Source organism: Gracilinanus agilis, chromosome X (genome assembly GCF_016433145.1).
Source record: "Gracilinanus agilis isolate LMUSP501 chromosome X, AgileGrace, whole genome shotgun sequence".
NCBI classification, from domain to species: domain Eukaryota; kingdom Metazoa; phylum Chordata; class Mammalia; order Didelphimorphia; family Didelphidae; genus Gracilinanus; species Gracilinanus agilis.
In genome coordinates this window covers 74,271,132-74,277,111 of record NC_058136.1, presented here as the reverse complement: position 1 = coordinate 74,277,111, position 5,980 = coordinate 74,271,132, and positions in this window count along the sequence as shown.

Genomic DNA, 5,980 nt, shown 5'->3' with positions numbered 1-5,980 from the left:
AGAAAAGGAAAGCGTTTTCAGTGCATTGGCTTTGTGTAATGAAGTTTGTGAGCATTTGCAGAGAAGAGACGTAGAAGCAAAAAGGAAGCTAGTTCTGTGCATGGCCTGGAATCTGTTGAGGAGATAAAAGTGCGAGCAATTGAGAAGGGAGAGAAGGAAGGTGAAGGGGGTCAAGTCAGAGGCGAGAAAGAGAGACTTTTGAAGTTTACAAGTCTTTAATAAAAGTCTATATAGAGGGGGGCGGCTGGGTGGCTCAGTGGATGGAGAGTCAGGCCTAGAGATGGGAGGTCCTGGGTTCAAATCCGGCCTCAGACACTTCCCAGCTGGGTGACCCTGGGCAAGTCACTTGACCCCCATGGCCCACCCTTCCCACTCTTTCACCAAGGAGCCAATACACAGTATTAACTCCAAGATGGAAGGTGAGGGTTTAAAAAAAAAAGAATATATGGGAGGGGAGCAGTTGGGTGGCTCAGTGTATGGAGAGCCAGGTCGAGAGATGGGAGGTCCCAGGTTTGAATCTAGCACTTCCCAGCTGGGTGACCTTGGGCAAGTCACTTGACCCCCATGGCCTACCCTTACCACTCTTCTGCCTTGGAGCCAATACACAGTACTGACTCTGAGACAGAAGGTGAGGGTTTTTTTAAAAGTCTATATAGGAAGCAGGCGATCAAAATGCCCAGCACAGGTCAAAAGAAAAGCCCAGAATTTTGTTCAGTGTGCTGAAAATGAGAAGTTATCCTATTTCACTTGGATAAGAAGAAAAATGGAAGATGTCTATCCAGGTCTCCAAAACTGGGAACCCCATTTGGAGATATGCTCGTTTCCTCCTCCAGTGGTTAAAGTTAGTTTAGAGACTTCTCATGATTTTAATTCTAGGACCTCGTTAATGTAGAAAAGTACCTGGAATGATGTCGCAAAATCATAAATTGAGGGGCAGTTGGGTAGCTCAGTGGATTGAGAGTCAGGCCTAGAGACGGGAGGTCCTGGGTTCCAATCCGGCCTCAGACACTTCCCGGCTGTGTGACCCTGGGCAAGTCACTTGACCCCCATGGCCCACCCTTACCACTCTTCCACCAAGGAGCCAATACACAGAAGTTAAGGGCTTAAAAAAAAGTAATCCAAAATCTTAAATTGAGCAATCTCGTCTCCGGCCTTTGATAAGATTAATTGGGGAAAACTATTGTGTAGAGCATGACTGATCTGTGCTCTGAACCGTGACTGTGAGGGAAGAGCAATTCCATCTTAATGAGTGCATTCTGGCCTCTCGATGCTTCTAGCGTAGAACGCCAAAATCGATAGATGAAGAAGATGATTTTTCTGTGCATTCGCCCGAACTATCAGCCGGGTAATAAGTTTCTTGTTCTGTCCATAGTACTGTTTTATGTTAATATTATGCTGAAATTGTTTGCACTGCGAGCTAGAGAAACCATCCTACGGGAAATACCGTTCGATTGAGAAACGACACCTCGAGGGCCCTGAATTTGGATCATTCGGAGATTGGCTCCTCTTTTGGTCCGGATGCTTAAAGTTAGGAACCGGAGCTATGGTTTATCAGGGACTTTTGTTCTTGGCTTTCAAAAACTCGAGTACTGAATTGGTTATCCTTTGCCTTAACATGGATCCTAAGGATAACTGCTTGGCTTTGGGTCAAAGTCCAAAGACCCTGTAGATTTTCATTCTCTATGAAATTCTTTGGGGGCCTGCCAGGTCTTCTGATTATTCGACCTTGGCAAGGTCATAAAATCTTACCAGCTGTGTCGGGGAAAGAGCTGTAAGAGCGCGCGTGACTAGTGCGAGCCTCGTAAACGCTAAGATCTGGATTCGCTTACTGAAGAACCGAGGTCTCCCCTTCTCTCTCACGAACACTCGACCCGAGCGGAAGATGGCTTGCCTGTTGGCTTACAATGGAAAAGTGATTTTGGTGATGAAACAGCCGACTCTTCATTATAAAATGGATGAAAACGGAACTAGATGGAATTGCGCCTGCCATAGAACGGAGGGTTTTGCGCCTTTTATCCAACTTAGAACAAACAGATTCCCGTTTGAAAGATTTTCTTCCTTTTGGCCTGAGGGGAAGATATTCAAAGGGACCAAAGCCAGAGAGCCAATGCCTTGCAGAATTCTGAATGAACTCTATATTATACATTTATTTTCTGTGGAAAACTCCAGAATGTGAATATTTCCTTCATCCTTGACAACTGATTTTGTTATACCCTTACTTTCTATCTGAGAGTCAACACTAGGTATCAGTTCCAAGGCCTAGGCCAGTGATGGGCAAACTCTTTAAAGAGGGCCCAAAGGAAAGGAGATGCTCATCTGTCAGTCTGTCTCTAAGGCAACTCTTTCAAAGTTTCATTGTACAGTATCCTACTCATTGTATTGCGCAGCGAGATAGAACATTTCAGGGGGCCGCATCTGGCCCACAGGCCGTAGTCGGCCCATCACTGGCTAGGCAGTTAGGGTTAAGTGATAGCTAGGAAGTGTCTGGAGTCACATTTGAACCCAGGACCTCCCCATCTCTAGGCTCTATCCACTATTAGATGGTCAATAAATTTCTTGTTCTGTCCATAATACTGATTTATGCTAATATTATGCTGACTTTGTGTGTGTATGGATGCAGAAGTTTGGGGATTCTCTTGGAGCAGCGATGGGCAACCTTTCGAGCTTCATGTGTCAAAATTCGCCAAAAAAACGAGCCTACCTCGGGTGGTGCATCACTGTGAGAAAAACAACATTTCACGATATTTATAGTTTAAATAACAAAAATGTATCATTGTACTATAGAACTGTATTTAATCAAGCAAAATAGGCAAACGAATAGAGGTCGAATTGCCATCTAGAGTGCAGAGTGTCTACACTCCTCTACAGCCAATGTTTCATCCTCGGCACGCGGCCCCGTCCTTCTCCGTATGCGGCCACGTGCTGCAGTGTGTCATCGAAAATGGTTACGCGTGTCAGCACAGGTTTGCCATCACCGTCTTAGAAAGAACGTGTCTGTCCTCGGCGCATACCAGCGATACATCTTTAGAAGCTCTTTGCCATTTCTTTTTAACTGAACACAAGGGAGAAGCGCCCGAATCCTAACTTGCCATGTTACTGAAATCTCATGAGACTATCATCTGATTGACTCTGAGCTTTGAATTAAGGTATAATTGTTTGAATGACTGTTAATGTGGTGCTTCACTGTACTAGGGAAATGCCATGAGCTGCTCAAAGGGAGTTTGATCTGAGAAATTCTGCAGGTGGATGTAGATGACTGGAAAGGGCGAGAAGATGGCTTTATGGAGGCCTGACTCAGTTTCTCCATTGTGTGACTTCCTTTCTGAACAGGAAAGTTCTGATCCTGATCTTGTTTGATCTGAGCCCGGCTATGATACTCTTGAACGAAACAGAAATCCGTGGCCATGATTGGCTGTTCCAAAAAGTTATCTGTGACTTTTTGGCTGCAACCCAGCAGAGCTACGGGCATTTTGTTCTGCTGTATCTGTGGAGATGAGTCTGTGCCTTTAGGTCTGGACCTGAGGAAGCCATCTCATCTCCCTGGTGTTACCACCGTGTACTTCCTTCCTCTTTTCATAGCAAAATTCTCTGCTGACCACAGCAGGAGAACTTGTAAATGTTTTGTTTTAATAAATCTCATTCACTTCAATCATTCAATAAACATTGATCAGTTAGCTACTACGCGCCGGGCACTAAGCTCCGTGCTGGGGATACAAACAAGAAAAAGAAAGACCTTCCCTGCCTTCGAGGAGCTCACAGTCTTGGGGCGGACAAGAAATAACAGGAAGCGGGAAAGTGGAGGCAGGGAGGGGCGAGGGGGAACACCAAGGGCATGTTGTTCCATGGAGTTAAAGCCGAGCAGAGGTGTGGATGGAAAGTGGAGAGTTAACTGGAAGGTCCAGCTCCCGGCCCTCAACCAAGAAAGGCTTCGAGAGTTTAGTCCTTGGCCCTCCGACCCTGCTGAGTATCCAAAGTTGTGCTAAATAGCCCCGTGATGAGGTTTCTGGTGATCCTCTTCTTCTGGGAAGGACATCGTGTTCCTGGGAGTTGGAGCTAAGCAGAGCCAAAGATCAAGAGGGGAGAGTGTTGTTCCAGCCATCGAAGCATCTCTGAGGCACTCTAGTGAGACGTGCACGGCTGGGAAGAACTTTGCTGTCGTTTTTGCTCTTCCACATCTGTTTTAACTTCCTGGCACGGGCAAGCAGGACGGATCAGGTCTTAGCCGCGCCATCTCTTTGTGCATTGCTTTAATAGTTGTAAACTCACACGGAAGATTATGCTCTTATAGTATCACGTTCTTTCCGAATGCAAAAACAGGTTCCCAAAGGGATTATCCGACAAATACTGGGTGTGGGGGGTGCTGCTAACTAGGGAGGACTAGCAACTCTGCGGTGAGGGCCCTCTTCAGGGCTGCTGCTCCGTCTTTGGTGCCCACCTCTCACCCGTGGCTCAAAGAAGCTGTAGCATGCCCAGAGGCTACCGCCCGGTAAAACATCTTGGCAGGCGGGCTAAACCAGTTGATGGTAACCAACGGGCCTCGCATTCCTCAGTGATTAGGGAGATGTCTACCTAAAGCATGTGAAGACGCCTCCCCCCGCCCCCTGGCCGGTTGGGCAGAGGAGAACGATTTGTGCCAGTGGCTACGAAAGCAAGCGCCGCGGAGCCCTTTAGGGCTTGGTCAGACACGGAAGCCGACGAGGCCAACCACTATCTCCCGAGCCATGGAGCCATCGTCACCAGCCATCCTAGCCTTTGTCTTCACTGGACTTGGATGAGTCGGGAAGAGAAAGTGAGGCTGATGCCTCCGTGCAGCCCTGCCTCACTTCAGTGGGGATAGCACCCTGTGAGGCCAAAAGACAAACAACAACTGGCAAATGTAATGAGGATGCAGCGCAGAAGAACGATTGGATCAAACTGTTTCCATTCGAAACCAAGATCGATGCAAATGGCTTCCAAACGGTCTCTCTTGGAAACAATGACAAAAGTTCAAGTAAATGCGATAGTCCTGGAGTATGTGTTATCAGCTGATCCTGCAAAAGCTCTTTTGTGTGAGAGAATTTGCCTCATTTCACCTTTCCCTTCCCCCCTTCTCCTAGCGCGTTCTTCTCTCTCGCCACTTCCTTTTGCTTTTTGGGATGTCAGCCCGTCACGTTGAGCTCACACCGATGCCCTCCGTCCACAGATACTCCTTCCGACTGCCCTAATAGCTGGATCCAAGCATCTCGTCTTTCTTTTGAACCGCTGCGGTTGTGATTTGCTCATGGGGCACAGCGCCTTCTTCCATATGGGCACGCCATGCTGGGCAGCCCTGTGTCAGGGTCTCCCAGGCCTCACAATCAATAACCAAGTTCTTTAGGGAGACCTCGAGAGGCCTTCCGACCTCCATGTACGTTTTTGCCTTGTGTGAGTTTTCTATAAAACGGTCTTTCAGTTAAATGTGTTTAACATTCAAACAATGTGGCCGACCCAATGGAGTTCCTGTTAAGGGTAAAAATTATGCTTGGACTGAATACTGGAGGGTTTTGGTTGCCAGAAACTGATTACCCAACTCCAAATGAAAGACTCGAGTCAGAATGACTTTTATGGTAGTTTACTTACAAATAGGAAGAGTGAAAGTAGGGAAAATGAGAGAGACAGAGAGAGACAGAGAGACAGAGACAGAGAGAGACAGAGACAGAGAGAGAGACAACAGAGACAGAGACAGAGACAGAGAGACAGAGACAGAGACAGAGAGAGAGAGAGAGACAACAGAGACAGAGACAGAGAGAAAGAGAGAGAGAGAGAGAGACAACAGAGAGAGAGAGAGAGAGACAGAGAGAGACAGAGACAGAAAGAGAGAGACAGAGAGAGAGAGAGACAACAGAGACAGAGAGAGAGACAGAGACAGAGAGAGAGAGAGAGACAACAGAGACAGAGAGAAAGACAGACAGAGAGAGAGAGACAACAGAGACAGAGAGAGAGAGAAAGACAGAGAGAGAGA